This window comes from Siphateles boraxobius, unplaced genomic scaffold (genome assembly GCF_051911475.1).
Source record: "Siphateles boraxobius isolate OS27281-9 unplaced genomic scaffold, OSU_SipBor_1 41, whole genome shotgun sequence".
Lineage (NCBI taxonomy): Eukaryota > Metazoa > Chordata > Actinopteri > Cypriniformes > Leuciscidae > Siphateles > Siphateles boraxobius.
Window position 1 is genome coordinate 29,482,533 of NW_027509042.1, and position 17,609 is coordinate 29,500,141.

General features: G+C 40.3%; 1 protein-coding gene and 1 long non-coding RNA gene across 5 annotated transcripts in view; both read left to right on the forward strand.

Annotated features, from left to right (window-relative positions):
• LOC143706795 (SEC14-like protein 1) overlaps window positions 1–17,609 on the forward strand; it is a 213,158-nt gene that overhangs the window by 8,417 nt on the left and 187,132 nt on the right. The gene's annotated exons all lie outside the window — the stretch shown is intronic.
• Window positions 15,131–15,494, forward strand: LOC143707258 (uncharacterized). Its single transcript, XR_013193140.1, has 2 exons — window positions 15,131–15,343; window positions 15,418–15,494. It is a non-coding gene; the product is annotated as an uncharacterized LOC143707258 (long non-coding RNA).

Below are 17,609 nucleotides of genomic sequence, written 5' to 3' on the forward strand. Positions count from 1 at the left end.
GATAAAATCGAGCGCGATATGTGACCACGGGCGAGAGGGAATAGACAGGGGTCTAAGCAAACCAGCCGGTGGCAAATTACTAGACTTGGTCTGGGCACAGATAAAACAGGCGGCCACAAATCGACGGACATCGCGTACGCGGGTAGGCCACCAGAATTTCTGACGGATGACAGCAATGGTTTCCCTAACTCCAGGATGGGCGAACAGCTTGGAGGAGTGACCCCATTGCATGACAGCCACGCGAGTGGGGACAGGAACAAAGAGTAGGTTTCGCGGACATTGACGAGGAGTGACGACCCGAGATAAAGCCCCGTTTGACCAAACGTTCGATTCCCCAGATGGAAGAACCAATGATACAACCCTGAGGAAGGATTTCCTCTCTCACAGGGGTTTCCACGGGGGAATCGAACTGGCGCGAGAGAGCGTCGGGCTTAAGGTTCTTGGAACCGGGGCGATACGAAATGGAAAACTCAAAGCGATCAAAAAACAGGGAGCAATGAGCCTGGCGAGCGTTAATTCGTTTAGCAGACCGTATATGTGACCCGTCACAGAAACCAGAGACACAAGTCGGCAGCACAACTTTCGAGCAAAATGAGAAATAAGAGTTTTTTTTTTCAAAATTGGTGAATTTCTATTTTTTGCAGAATCTGTTAATTGAAGTCACGAAGAAGCCTCTCCATGTTTGAGATAGCAGTATTGGTATATTTAAAAGTTTACATTTTGAGGTTGAAATCGGCTTGTTTTCGGAGATTCTAGGATGCAGTAGGGGCGTGGCGTGTCATTGTCTGTGTGTATTTCCATACTGAATAACCCGGCGCTTTTGCCCCCGCCCTCCAAGTGAACCGCATGGCTACTTAATTATGCTGTGCTCTGGCCGGCTCTATCTGGTATAAAAATTCAATGAAGATGGATGCCGCAAAGATTGTCGCAGACGGGCTGAACCGTCTGGCAGTTACACCGAAAATGTTTTCGCCGCACTTCGTGGGCTCCGGAAACTGAACCGGAGGTATGGGCGCGGCGCACGCGCCCTCAGTGCTTGAATACGGCGGCTCGGCTCGCTGACAGCGGTGCCTGGCTGTTTCATATGTGACGTCCCGATTGCTTTGAATGGGGAACGTTTTGTGAAAAGGGAACAGAGTTAATGGACTGGCAACAACTCCATAGAACATGAACTGGCACAGAGAATCGAAATAGAGGATGCAGTTAAGACCTTTGCTGCGATGAAGGCCTGCCGTGCGTGTTTCTGAAATGTAAGTTAAGCTTCATTTGCTCTTTAGTCGTTATATAAGATGCTGAACCTGCTGATGATATAATGTGCTTGCGGACATTTCATTTGTGTGTGTATACGCACTAGGGCTGTAACGATACGCGATATAAAATCGAAATCGCGATACTCAGGTCCACGATCCTGTATCGCGATGTGAGAAGGCAGAATCGCGATCACACCCCTTCCAACTCCCAGAGTTATCCTTCCTGTCCAGAACCAGGGCTCGAATTTCGGCGCGGGTATTGCGCATAATTCTAATCATTCCCGCAGGTCTCCCATTTATAATGTGGGAAATTCCCGCAATCGTAATCCACACAGATAATAAAATAAAATCATTCTTTTAACAACTATCTTCCAGACGCAATTTCACAAACAGCGTGAGTGTTCAGCGGTGCCGCGCGTCTTCTATCTCTTCTCATAATGTTTTGTGCAAGGCAGGCATCAAGCGCTGCGGCGATAATACACACTCGCGTTTTGGAGTCGGGACCATAGACTGTAAGGTCGGGACATGACGGAATATTCACTTGCACAATCGGGCCAGCAGTGCATCGTGACTGAAGTCTTTTTAAGTCTTACCACTGTGTACAGCTCACTCAGGGCGGATCTATGATAAAACAATAGTGTCAGTCAACAGTCGTGGGAGAGGCTTGTGCAAAAGGACTTCACATTGCCCAGAATCTGAAAACGGCTTGTTCTGAGACACTGCTAATGATTTATGGGGATTTAAAAAAAAAGCCCTGGGTGGATTATCATTATAGGGTGGTTGAGTACACCCACTGCCAACACACATTTATTTTCAAACACCATGTAAAAGTGAATTTTGCATAATAGGTGCTAGGGCTGGGCGATATTGCCAAAAAATCATATCTCTGTATTTTTTGGTTAAATGGCGATATACGATATATATCTCTGTACTTTCTACGTTTTTCTATTTGGATAAAGAAAATCTGTATTTATTTAAAAAAAAAATATATTTCACATCCTGCTCAATGATATCCAAACAATGTTGATATTGAAGGCTATGGAAACAAATATAGGGAATGTAATGTAGGTTAAGCAATATATTATGTGCAAATAACGGCGGCGCTCATTAACGGAAGCTTAAATTTTGGCGGAGATTCACTTGCAGAGGGCTCGTCCTCTCCTGACAGTGAAATGAACATATTTGTTTGACTTTCTAACATTTACAGATGGAGAATATACCTGTGAAATGTAAGTTAAACACTGAGGAAAGCACCACGTCTCAAACGCATTAAGCAGCGCAAGTAAATCTTTCAGTCAGCAACAGTATCTGTCAGAGCATCTGACAGGGCAATCTGCTTTAAACTTGTTAACTTTATCTTAGCAGTTATTTTGAAGCACTTAATATTGCTTATCATGTTTAGGACAAATTGTACTATGTACTTTCACGGCTGGAGCTCACACTGCGTCCTCCGCTATTTTTCAGATGTGCTCGTATCAAACTACTGTAACGATATAAACGGTATTGCCTCATTTCATATCGTTAAAAAAAACCAAAAACGATATATTGTACAAACTCGATATACCGCCCAGCCCTAATAGGTGCCCTTTAAGCTATGTGTTGCTTATTGTGTGTAACACACTTTGAGAATCTGCTTTTAAAGGCACTTTATAAAATAAAGATTATTATTATTAGGTGTTCAAGCACGAAGTGCTGAAAACCTATTGTAATTGTTAGGAATAAAAAATAAATAAATAAATAAAAAACTCCCCTAAAACGCATCGTGCAGCCCAAACCAAGGCCTGAAACTCGGCCAGATGGTAGGCCACAATTTGGGGAGAACCTATCAGAGTATGTCCCCGATTGGCCCACAGGTGGCGCTACAGCAACCAAAAGTACTAAATTGCGCATAACTCCTAGACCGTTTGACTTAGAATCAAGGTCTTTACACCACTGTGATCCTTGGCTCAAGACGGACAATTTCGATTTAGCCAGGACATTTTTCTGCTATGTCAAATTTTGTCCAAAAGCTACTTTTGCGAACTAGTCCTAGGTCCATATATGTCCTATGGTAAATTGTTTGTATTGGCTGTAAATGGTCTTTTCCATCTATTATGTCAGTGGTTAAATGTACGCTAAATAAAACTTAAAGTCTTTTGATGCTTTTTTGCTTAAAGGCCTTGACTGCTTGAACAACAATAAATGCTGCTTGCAGCTTTAATTATTATTATTATTAATTGAATTGAAACACATTTTTGTTTTGGAACAAAACCCAATTTGCTCTGTGTCAATTTGCTCTGTGTCAGTCTTCTCACCTGTGTGAATTTAGATCACAACTGCATTTTGAGCATGGCTTTCAGTTGAAATCCCAGCATTTTGTGGATCATAGTGTCCAGACACAGGCCCCTATCCTGTGTCCTGTGTTTCTCATCATCCCACAATTCCAAGCATTACCTCCCTAAGCCTTGCTCACCCAACCCATATGAGACTGCACTAATCTTCAGAGAGACAACACCATTGGCTCCAATATTAATACCCTTAGTACAGCATGTGCACCAGGAAAAACCTGATTTGTGCCATTTTTTGTTAAATCCCTCAGTGCAGACAGAGCCCCACTAGCAGCAATACCAGCATATTTTCGCCGCTAGGGGTTGCTAACCTCTTACAATAACAAAGGCGTAGGTTGATGACGTAAGCGTAATTATAGAACTTGTCGTCATGTTGATGGATCTAATAATGTTTATGGATCAGTGAATACATTGATGTTTTTCACATGACTGTGGTATGAAGCATGGCACGATTGCTAATGATATCAGCACCACACGTGAGTCCCGCGGATATAAAGGAATAAGGACATGTCATTATACCAAACTACACGCAAGTGCAGAATTACTACTCACACAGGTCAGTTTATTTGATGAATTAAACTTGTGAGGTAATGCAGCGCTGTTTCACTTGGTCTACACTATTACACTAAACTGCATTTGAGTGCGTTGAAAGTAATAATGTTATTCTATGTCTTAGTTTGTTGGCTGTATGAGACTAGCATCAAGCTAGATCAACTTTAGAATAACATACTGATCATATTCTAACATTTCATCATGTTGAGCTATATAACATTGTTTAGATTTATGTACATTTGCTCACCTTTTTAATAAAGTACATGCAAGAGCGGTGTCTCTGTCAAGTCAAAGTTAGTCTCGGCATCTCGGAAACGCCATACTGATATTGATCCTCATTTCAGTTCTCTTTTTGTCCCAAAGTCTGCTTGCTATGGTCCATAGTGTTTGAACGAAAACAACAACAGCGTGAGCGTGCCGCTAGACGTAAGGCAGTTGTCCACGTCTGTCGCCGTTAGGTATGTAACGATTCACTCGCAACTGGTTGAAAATCGATAAAAATGTGTGACGATTCAAGTCGGTTGAATTGTTAAACGAATCACGATACACGTTTTAAGCAGGGGCGTTTACTGTAGCCTACTGTGAAGTTGTGAACCTCGCTTTACGGGCACAATAGCAGCAAGCACACACTGGAGCGAAGCTAGCGAGTGTTTTCACTTAATTCATGGAACTTGAGCTTGTGTGAGCCAAACTCAACTTCCACAGGAATAAACTGAAAACGCTCGGTTTGCTCCGCTCGCGCCGCGCCAGTGTGTGCCATAATAATAATCACCACCGTGAGAAGCACGTCACCTCCGTTTTGATGTAAAAGGCATTAATCCGACAAGTGCGAGAGCCACGGAGGTGCATATGTTTCCGTGGCAACCAGGTGTTGTATTTATTTTACTATCTCTTTCTCTAAATGTGTACATGGATATATATTTTTTTATATATATAATTTATTGATGGTTATGGCATATTTTTCTAAATGTGTGTTGTTGTTTTATACTCTTGCTAGTGTAATAATACAAATTATAACAAAATTAAAACCCCTCTAAATGTGGTACCAATTTTACAGTCTTTTACTTAGTGTGCGAAGGTACCAGTGTCCACTAGAGCCCGACCGATATGGATTTTTGGGGGCCGATACCGATATTAGGGAGTAAAAAAAGCCCGATACCGATATATCGGCCGATATTATTTATGTGTATATTATAATACAGTAGCAATATTATTTATGTGTATTATAGTACAGTATACCAGTCAAAAGTTTGGACACTTTCCTATTGGTGTGTACAAACTTTGGTGGGTACTTTACACAGTAGCTATAAACAGAATAAATATATTTTATAAACACGTTTTGCAATGATCACTCAAATGTGGTAATCAAACACTTGTGTGACACAGATATGTAATGGAGGCAGGGGGAATGATAGAATGAGAATTATACAGCTGAGCTGTAACCAAACTAGTTTGCATTGCATGTTATATTATATTATATTATATTATATTATATTCTAAATACTGTTGCATAATCTTCACTAACGACGACTTTTTCTTTTAATTTAGTCATAACTTGTATCAATAAATATATAAAAAATGTCACTGACAAAACCTTATTATCTTCTATTTTTACTCTTAATTCCTCTAATCTCTACCAGTGGAGGAAGAACTCAGATCTTTTTACTAAAGTAAAATGAATAATATCATAATGAAAACGTTTTTAATTACATATGTACAGTACTTTTATACTATTTTAAATAATTAGTAAGCAAAATGTACTAAACGTGAAACTAGGCTACTCTTAATGCAAAATGGCCCTATATAAAGTGTTATAATTATATACATTTTTGGAATATTGCTTGATGTTGTAACGTAGCGTTATCAGGCAGAATGAGCTTTAACACTGTGTCTACACCGGACGCGGCCGTTACTGCTCGCGTCGCAACAGCTGTTTACCCTAGACAAAGCAGAATCAGTTTACTGTCGGAGATCGCTCGCGCCACGCATTTTAATCAATGTTTCATCAACCAATTGCCTTAATAAATAAGAAGAAGGCCTAAATATAGCAGACAATATAATCAGGACTTCTCAGCTGCGCGCTTGCAATAGTCACAAGCTCACACAATACATGACAGAGGCTTGTAGCAGAGAAATCAATTCTGTGAATTACACTGCGCAAATCACAAGTAGGCTACTACCCACCGGATGAAGAAGGGTTGGCTCTCAGTCTCCACAGGCTACATAAAATATTCATTTTATTTTATTTTATTTTTCGTGTTTGCATTTATGAGGAAAAAACAATGTTACAGACGCGACAGTTCAGCACTACGGACGTGAGCGCTCTGAAAGCGGCACTAATGCTTTGAAACTTTCACATAGACATCAAACAGAAAGCACAAAACCTTTCGTTCCAAAGTGAATTTCGTTTTGTATTAATTGTATCTTAATTTTAATCAATGTTTCATCAGCCATTTGCCTGGATTTAATTTATAAGAAGTAAATTTAGCAGACGATAGATAATCTCGACACGGAGGCGCCTGCGGGTGAACTGGAGCTCGTCTCATGAACCGAAACTCAGCATATAGACCTGAGAATTGAAATATATCTATATTGAAATGTCTACTTTTAAACAGAACAATTCAAAACGAAAGACAGACAGACTCATGTAATCGTATGAAATGTGCATTTCTCTCTGGCGCGCGCTCACTGAAGATTGCGAGTCAGCATCGTCAACTTCATCTTTGGCTGACACTGACTGAAAACACTTGTTTATTAATAAACAATTAAAATGTCTCCTTGCTATATTTGTTGTATTCATAATCATTATTTTTGCCAGTTCTTGTGACAGCTTTTAGGTGCTTTATTGGCAGCGCCACCCTTACATGAATCACCGTACCCGCATTTTTTAAAATATTCATTTATCGACCATTATAAATGCCGATACCGATAGTTAGGAAAATGCCTAAAATCGGCCGATATATCGGTCGGGCTCTAGTGTCCACCCTCTTGACCAGACAGACAGAAAGACTGAGTTGAAACAACCTTGAAGGGATTTTTTTTAAAATTTCAATGTAGTTTTTTTAGTTGACAAATTAAAATGAAAAAGAAATGTGCAGCATTTTGTCTGGGAAATAATAAAAGGGACACTTTTTCATTTATAATTTGTTAAATTAATCACTTGTTAAAAAATCGTGAGAAAATCGTATCGTGAAACCAGTATCATGAATCGTATCGCATCGTGAGTTGAGTGAATCGTTACATACCTAGTCGCCATATTTAGGGATGCAGCGATTACCGGATTTCACAATTAACCGCGCTTTAAAACGTCACGGTTATTTAATCGTAAAGACTATGCTACACCGAATGTTCTGCACGGAACGGAACTTTTGCACCAAACGAAAACAAGGTTACACCAGCGGTGCACCAGCTTAATGCCGTGCTCGTCAACCACTATGGCAGAGGGACTAGCAGCGACGCTCTATTCCCACCGAAAAAACGCCTTAAGGGCCTGTTCACAGATCGCGTCTTTTGCGCGCTCAAGTTCGTTATTTCAAATGTAAGCGTGCGGCATGCGCGCTCATAAGGGAAGCGGCGCGCTCGTCTTTTCCAAGCTCGTGCGCGCCGCATCGAGATAAAAACATCTCTACTTTTCATAATGCCGCAAGCGCACCTTAGGTCAAGTGACAAGAACCAGCACAGCAACGACAGACGCCTCCGGAGCGCAACCGCCCTAGCGCTTTGGAAAAAGGAGAACGTGGCGTGCAAATTTCAGCTTTCAGTGCAACGTAAAAAAACAACAACCAAAAAACAGCGGAATGTTTTGGTTACCCAAGTCTGTGGAAAACAGAATGTGACGTGCTCTCAAGAGTTTCAGTCAGTGAACATTTAACTTAATATCCTATTGCTTTCTCCTGTAAATGTTTTGTAGTTTTAATATGCCCGGTGTAAAACACTAACATAAGATCAGGGCCGTGTAGACTTCTAGGACTACCAATTAACTGCATTTCAGTTATTAATAACACTACATGAGAGATGTTCTCAGTTTCTTTCTATAATTTTTACTTAAACTTCAAACAAACAAACCAAAATAATGAGATTATAATAGATGATTTTCTAAAGGCACATGTAAAATTTGGATTAATAATTTAAAAAAAGAGTATTAAAATAAGTACAATAATATTGGAGTGGATAACATGTGGACTATATTTGTTTTCTTTTAAAAGAAATACATAGTTAATATTTAGCTTACATTTAATTCAATAGAGCCAAATACTCAGTTTATTCTTATTTTCATTGGGATTTATTATCCCTTTATTTGTTTTTAAGTCAAATACCAACAAGATATTGTTTTCATGTTATCAAGTTTTCTACCTCAGGTTGAAAATAAATTTAGAACAAACTAAACACTTAATCATTTTGTGATCTATTTCAATCAAAGAGCCCTGCAGCCATTGACTTAATTTGTTATTTTAAAAGAAAAATGCTGGATGTTTACAAAGCACTTCTCTTTAATTCCAAAGGAAGAGATTGATTATCGTTTGTCATTTTATAGTTTTGTACTGTGTTGTGGCAAATAACACATGAAAATCTAGTGTTGAGTGTTCATGTGATATTATACATATAGTGTTGTGAAATTAATTGATGCATAATAATCGTGATAATCGTTAAATCGTGATTATTTCTCAGACAATAATCGTACTTACAAAATCTGTAATCGTTGCATCCCTAGCCATAGTTACTATGACAGTACGAGCGGAAATCAGGGAAAACGCGGATATTATGTCATTGACAGACGACAATGACCAGGGTCGAGACATTATTTAAAGTAGGAATTTCTCTGAAATTAAAAATCTTTGGGAACTTTTGGGATATTGTAAGTACACAACTGCAGGAAATATATCACACTGTGCAAGTGATTTTTGGATATTTTATTACAAAAATCTTACACATTGTACCTTTAACCAGGTTGTTTTGTTGTCGATGCATTTTAAAATGTGCATTTTTGCTCAAGTGTTCAGGTTTTTAATAGTCTTCTGTACCATATTACTAGTTACTCTCTACAAGTATGATTGAATGGTTTGAATGTTTTGTAAGCAAATGTTTAAAGGGCTTTGTGTTATGACCTATTCTTTCTGTGCTGTGTTCTGTGCTTTCTTGTTTAATCCCACAGACGCAAGCACAAGAGATTCACTTTTAATCTACTGCAATTGAAAACATTTTTAACCCTCTGTTTCTAGGGTAAACTTTTTCACATCAGTTGATATCGATAATTATCATGATAAATTTAAATCTTTATTATTTTTAGTAGTATTATTTAAGTAGGGATGTGCGTGAATATTTGACTAGGCGGTTAAAAGTTTTTTTTAAATGTTTTTAAAGTAACTCTATGCAGTTTTTCAACCTTCATAATATATTTCCAAGACCCTTGTGATGGTACATCGACTTACAATAGGTTAAATGACACGTCTGCCATAGCCTGACGTGGTTTGTATCGCTTTTACTGGCACTATGTAACTTTGGGTTTCGGGTAGTAACCGGAGCACAAAAAGAACTACAAAATTCAACTGCTTTACGGCATACTAGGGGTTGAACGACTTCAGATTTTTTTAAAGTCGACTGTTATGACATCAAAGTCGAGTCGACGTCGACTAGTCGATGACGTCATTCAAAAAAACACAAGAGATTTAACACAATTTGCAATTAATTAGCAGAAAATTATACAGATGCTGACAGCTCATAATGGGGCCATAATAATAAAACTGTGCGTAGTTTCCTTACTAGAAGTGTACGTGCGCCCGAAAGCCAAAAATGGTGTACGCAAACAAAAATTGAGACTTATAAAACCGTGCGTACGCCAGAATCTGCGCTTAATTCACTTTATAAATCCTAGTCATCGTAAGATTGTGCACACATGCGTCTCCACCCCGAAATAACTATATATGGAGCTTACAACGCCTAGTTTTGCTATGCATATCCTCATCTGCACATCATTTGCATATGATTATTCATCCACGTGATAACGTGTTTAACGGTACCAGACATTACGAAAATATGAAATGCGGATGTCATCAGTAAAAATTATTAAATAGCCTATGCTTGCCTTGTTTTTCAATAAATCAAATAGTGTAAAATACATTTCAGAGAAAGTTTTTCTCAATCTTTTCCACTGGCCAAATAGTATTTTTAATTGATTTATATTTTTAATGGAAAAAGATAGTTTTGTGCAAATAATGCACAACAAGGTCTATGTTCTAAGACAATCTGGTATTATCATGATAAGCAATTAATCTCTGTAGTTAAAACATTAAAACATAGCATGCAAGAGGAAAAGTGTTCAAAAGCATTGCATTCACAACAAATATTTATATTTATTGAATATACAAATGTTGTAACTTCTCAGTAATGATTTCATGTAGTTTAAGTGTTTAACACCATTAATGAGAATGACATATTTAATCTGTTTATATCAGAAGTAAAACATAGTTTGAATCATTCTTTTATTTATTTAAACTGTTATTGTGAACATGCACTGTATTTATGATTAGGATTTATAAGGAAGATTTACGGTTTTAGATGCGTTATGCGTCAGTTTCACTAAACGGTCCAACGCGCTCGCTGGCGCGGACATTTAAGAAGGGATGGATGTAACAAAAGCAAATTCATTCTCAGATGGTGCCTTTATTGCAACATGAGTGCAGTCAATAGCACCGATTACATTGGGAAAACCGGCGATTGCTGCAAATTGCATTTTGATGTTGGCCTGTTCAGCTTGCGTGTAAGGAAAACGGATGTATCGGGGACGGGTGCCATCCCCACTATGGCATCCCATACATATGGCATCCCATACATATGGCATGACACGGCTCAGGGATGACTGCGACATACCCGATCGGTCTGCCAACTCTCGCTGGAAAGTACCAGTGGCCAAGTGGCCTAATGTGGTCAATACTTGTACAGGAACACACAGCGCGTGGTTTCTCCGCGAGGGTCTTTCCAATACTGGCCGTAATTCAGAACACAATTCCAAGAGGATGGCTCTTGGGAATCGAAATCTGCTCATGAGCCAATCATCATCATGTGCAAGGAAATCTTCACGGTCTCTGAAAACACACTCCCTCCGTAGAGCGTCATTAGCAAGGTCTTCTAACAGCGCTAGAGCATCCATTATGATGATATGTTATATACGCACATACCTTTTTATAGCCCATTCATTACAAAAAAATAGTATTTGCACCTGGTTAAGAATGCTGATAATGATAATTCAGGTTGATGCAATTTGATTTATTGGGTGATGTAATAGGATAATTTAGAAGTTTTTCATTTTAAATAGTTATTGCTATTTGGGCCAGTTGGTGTCGCCAAAACACGTACTCTTCTAAAAGAGTGCGTACGCACGGTAAAGAGCATCCTTATGGCGCGCACTTATTTACGCCAAGTTTATTTTTTATAAATCCCGATATGTGCGTGGAAAAATGCGTACGCATATTTCTATGCCCATTTTGTGCGTACGCAACGTTTATACATCAGGCCCCTGGTCACTTCATGCGTTTTTACTGATCTGATTTATCAAAACGATTCCATTTACACCTGGTCACATAAATATGTGACCCGTCACAGAAACCAGGGACACAAGTCGGCAGCACAACTTTCGAGCAAAATGAGAAAGAAGAGTTTTTTTTCAAAATTGGTGATTTTCAATTTTTTGGAGAATCTGTTAATTGAAATCACGAAGAAGCCTCTCCATGTTTGAGATAGCAGTATTGGTATATTTAAAAGCTTACATTTTGAGGTTGAAATCGGCTTGTTTTCGGAGATTCTACCATGCAGTAGGGGCGTGGCGTGTCATTGTCTGTGTGTATTTCCATACTGAATAACCCGGCGCTTTTGCCCCCGCCCTCCAAGTCAACCACATGGCTACTTATTATGCTGTGCTCTGGCCAGCTCTCTCTGATATCAAAATTCAATGAAGATGGATGCCGCAAAGATTGTCGCAGACGAGATGAACCGTCTGGCAGTTACACCGAAAATGTTTTCGCCGCACTTCGTGGGCTCGGGAAACTGAACCGGAGGTATGGGCGCAGCGCGCTCGCCCTCAGTGCTTCAATACGGCGGCTCGGCTCGCTGACAGCGGTGGCTGGCTGTTTCATATGTGACGGAGAATCGAAATAGAGGATGCAGTTAAGACCTTTGCTGCTGCGATGAAGGCCTGCCGTGCGTGTTTCTGAAATGTAAGTTAAGCTTCATTTGCTCTTTAGTCGTTATTTAAGATGCTGAACCTGCTGATGATATAATGTGCTTGCGGACATTTCATTTGTGTGTGTATACGCACATAAGAAAGTGGTGTAAAGAGATTTGCAACAGTAATTTGAGGAGGTGAAATGTGATTATTTGGAAAATTGCAGAAATGACTGCTTAAAGAAAAATGCCAGCAGGCATTTGCCTCCTACATAAACTTTAATATTGTTGACATTTTGGGCACACGAGCGTTGCGTACTATTTGCGCTATAGATATGTAGGCCTATGGCTTATTGGTCTTTGTTTGTTGTTGTTGGTTTTGCGTTATATGTATATGGCATATTGGTCTTTGTGTGTTGTTGCTGGTTTTGCGTTATACTGTATGTATATGGCATATTGGCCTTTGTGTGTTGTTGCTGGTTTTGCGTTATATGCAGGCTATATGGCATATTGGTCTTTGTGTGTTGTTGCTGGTTTTGCGTTATATGTATATGGCATATTGGTCTTTATGTGTTGTTGCTGGTTTCGCGTTATATGCAGGCTATATGGCATTATTGGTCTTTGTGTGTTGTTGCTGGTACGTTGCAAATAGAGGGGCAGCACAATTGTTTTTCGCCTAGTGCGGCAGAAGTGCACTCATTCGAAGTGTAAAAAAAGCTGTAAAGCACATGGAGGAGCTTTACAGGGGGTATGGCTTATCTAAATGAGATGTAAATGAGCCCTATTGTCACCCCCAGCAGCAGAGACAGGTGAGAACTGCACAATCTTTAGCTCGTTTTCTCCTCTTTGAGCTTTTTTAAGTGCCTACTTTAAAATGGCCACAACTTCTCCAAATATTATCAGATTTCCACATGTTACACATCGTTGGAAAGCTTGGATATTACACTCTCAGAATCTATGAATAACTCAAAATGCCCCAGAACCGACTTGTGTCCCTAGTTTCCGTGACTGGTCACATATGTTTTCGCAAAACGGATATAAATCCGATCTTCAAACAATGGCTATATGCAGATTTAACGGAGTTCACGTCACCGAAAGCAACAGTAATGAGCTTCATTTTATTGATTATCAGCTCATTTCAAAATCAAAAACCGCAATAAGAGAGACAGCACTGGTAAGATCATTTTGTTTCTTTACTTTTAATGAAGATGATTGTGTGTTAAGCATCTGCGACTTTCACTTTGATTTGCGATAGTTTGCACGTTGGCTTGATGAATAGATGCTCGAGCTGCTCATCTGCGGTGATGCGTGTTGCCATAGCTTCGTCATATAATGAATATAACATATGCAGATTTGCATATGCTAGTCGACGTCAATCTTAAAGCGTCACGGCATTGCATTAAGGTTCAATCCCTATGGCATACATAGTTTTTCTACGTTTGTTATGTCTTTCATAAAATCATGCATCGTACTCTACCTTGTCTGTGGCCATTGTTGATTCCAAAGCCGGGGCTGGATAAACAGCGAGCGTGCGCGTGCGACAGTAGGCTGCGGTAGGCTAAATTATTCACGACAGCGGTAATGGTAAATCCACTTCCAACCTGTAGGGCGACCGCAGAGGAAAAGTTCCTTGGTGTTGCTTTAATGTCTTGCTTTTCATTTTTTACATATATTCTACGTCTAAATTGCCGCCATGTTAAAGGAATAGTTCACTTAAAAATGAAAATTGTCGAGTTGCTTGAAACCTGTATGAATTTCTTTCTTCTGCTGAACACAAAGGAAGATATTTTGAAGAATGTTGGTAACCAGACAGTTGATGGATCCCATTGACTTTCATAGTAAGAAAAAAAATACTATGGAAGTCAATGGGGCCCATCAACTGTTTGGTTACCGGAAATATTCTTCAAAATATCTTTTGTGTTTAGCAGAAGAAAGAAATTCATACAGGTTTGAAACAAATATGAACTATTCTTTTAATGGTACATTTTAAAATTTAAATATTATTTTAAAAAGGTATCTGGAGCAGAAAACAAAATAATTTCATTTTACCTCAGATTTTGCATACGTTCGTTGTCTCTGGCACTTGCGGCTATAGATATAAATGCTTATATGCTCATGCCTGCAGTTTAATACACAAATGTTTTATTATTCATACCACAACAATAAATGTCTTTTATAGAAATGTTATATTAAAATTAAAATAAAAAAGTAAAAGTAAAAAAGACAATTGTCTCTTCATTTTAAATGAACGACATTATATTTGTGTCTGGCAACTTGAAAAATGTGTTTTATTGGTGTATAAAAAAAGTTAAACATTTAATTATCTATAAGCATTTCACAGATTTACTGTCAGTACACCATAGTTATAAAAATGATCTAAATGCATTTATTTCCATTCAAATGTTATCGCTAGTTAGAAATAGTCTGACTTTGGTGGCCAACTAGTTCAATTTTTGCTTACCGCTACTGTGGCTAGTGATTTTCCAAAGTTACCAGCCGCTCAGTATTTTAGGGCTCTATAAAATCCGTTTTATTTTTTTCCAAATTCCATTTTATTTTTTCCCAAATTCCGTTTTTCCGTTTTAATTTTTGCAAATTCCGTTTTTTCCGTTTTAATTTTGGGGAATTCCATTTTTTTTTACCCTTTACTGTTATTTTAGTCGTAAAAAGAGTGTGCTTTTAATGTTAATGATTAAAATGTACACAAATAAAACAGTAATGACCTTAAATTTATTGAAGTAACAAACATCATATTTACATTTCAGGACAAATACTGCATGATGCAAACACTGCACTCGAATTACTTCAGGTCACAACAAAATATTAATGGTTATGAGCTTTAAATTGTCCAGTAAAATAAATTATATTAGTTTATATAAGTTTAAATTAAAGTCACACTCAGTCTCTCTCTCGCGCACTGTAAAGCGCGCTCTCAGACACACTCCGTCTCTCTCGCGCACTTTTGAGTGCGCTCTCGGACACACTCGGTCTCTCGCGCGCACTATCGAGCGCGCTTTTGGACACACTCGGTCTCACTCACGCAGTGTCACTCGTGGAGTTCCCTTCGCTTTTGTCCAGTCTGGAGCGCCTCGGTGTGCACGGAGGGTAGGGGTTGTGTGTGTGTGTGTGAGTGCGAGTGTGAGAGAGACGCGTGAGTGACAGAGACGGAGGGAGAGCAGGGAAAGGAAATGCAACTGAAAGAATACGCTGCGTGTTTTAAATAACGAAACGCAATATGTGGCGGCCAGTGTTGATTCTGTGGCGCACCGCGACGAATTAGTCTATGTGTGGGAAACACTGAATAAATGTCACGTGGGAACTGCTCGGCTCGGTACTGTGGGCTTAGCGTCAAGTTTCTTAACTTTTTCGCCGATGAAAGCAGAGCCGTGGAGAGCCGCTTCGCCATCCTTTCATTGTTTTGAGGGGGGAGATATATATTGCAGATTCCGTCCACGATTCCATGATCGTGGAAATTATAGGGCCCTAGTATTTTCACTGGTCACAATTTTGACATCAATGCCATGGAGAAAACGTGAATAATCAATAACATGAACTAATAATGAACTTCACTACATCAGCATTTACTAACACATTATTCAAATCAAATATTGTATTTGTTAATATTAGTTAATGCACTGTGAACTAAAATGAACAAACAATGAACAGCTGTATTTGTATTAACTGTAACGAGTTAGCTCAAAGGGGAAATATTAATAATAACTCATAACTTGTTATGATTAATTATGGATATTTGGGTCAGTTAATTGGATTACCTTGATGTAGCTAAATTAATATTACAATCAATTAATCAGTTCGTCCAACAAACTCTTTTGATTATTCATTTATTATAAGAAAGGGGTATCTTTCATGGCCACAGAAAAATAATTCTTTCTTAGCATGTACAGTGCTTAGAGCATGTAACAAGATCAAGATCGTAAAATAAACTTTGTCGCAAGCAGTGTATCACAACCAAATACATATTGTGCACAAGTTTTATTATTAACAAAATCACGAACACATAACTTGCATACAAACAATTACACATACATGGGTAGATGGTAAATAGCTTGGCCTGCGGCGGCGTAGGCGCGACCAGCGAGAGACGAAGTAGTGCGGCAGGGCTTCGAGGGGTGGGAAGCCTTGGCTTTCCATCCAGTGGTGGAGGGCGGGCAGAGATGATTGGCCACGGCCTCCTCGAGGGCAGAAAAAGAAGGCTTCAGACGCGCAGAGTGGGGGGCTTTCCATGACTTGGTGAGTTCGTTGTGAACTTCCGGGAGGAAAGGAGAAGGCCTTTGCCGAGGGGCCTGCTGGCGCCCCTACAGAAACCACTCGTCCAGTCGGCTTCGGGTTGGTTCTTCGGGAGAAGACCAATCGAGCCCGAGGTCCTCCACGGCCTTAGAGAGGATGCGGACAATCTCTGTATCCATAGAGGATCCCCCACTCGTGTTAGTTAGCGTCGACGGGGCGGGGTCGAAAGTGGAGCCCGGCCAGTCGTCAGATGGACAAAGAGTCATCTACTCCCCCGTCGTCCTCGGACGCGCCGAAAGTCACAAGGCCCACCGCTTTGCTAGAGGGGTGTGGGTCCGGCTGGGTGAACTGAACCGGCGGTGGGGAGGACACGAGCGGCGGTGAAGCACGTGGAGACTGGCTCGGCGTGACGTCACTGAGCTCAGGTTCAGGAAGCCTCTGTGAGCGGCGCTATTTCTTAACATGCGGCTCAAACAGAGGGGTGTCGGCGATGGGCTCGCTCGCGGTGAAAGCGGCGAAGCGAGCCCACAGTGCGGAGAGACCCAGGTCGTCACATTCAGGGCATCCGCCCTTGGTCAAAGCAGCTTCTGCGTGGTCCCGGCCCAGGCAGCGAGCGCAGATGATGTGACGATCCCCGTCTGGAAGAAGGTCTCTGCACGACGCGCAGGAAGGCATTTGGAACAACGCCTCAGAAAATTGCTCTTTTACAAATGTCGCGGGGCGAACAGATGTAAACACTTGCGTGTAGCGCGCCGGATGGCTCAGTAGGATGAGGTTCGAAGGCGGCTGAAGATTTCGACGTCCTCGTAGCAATCCCGCTGGTATGCTTTTCCACGGCGGCGAAGGCTTTCAATAATCCGGAGGATCCAGCGAAGAAGGTGTTCGCTGAAGGAGATTAAATCTAAAGAACTCTCATGACGGGGCGCCCAATATATAGCTCTTGGCCACGGCCATCTTGGCGGGCTCTGACGCGCGCGGGCGTGAGGCGCGCTCATTGGTCGCGCATTCAGAGTCTCCCCGTCATTGGTTCGAGCAAGTTGCCGCAGCACAGCCAATGACCGAGCTCCTTCGCTCA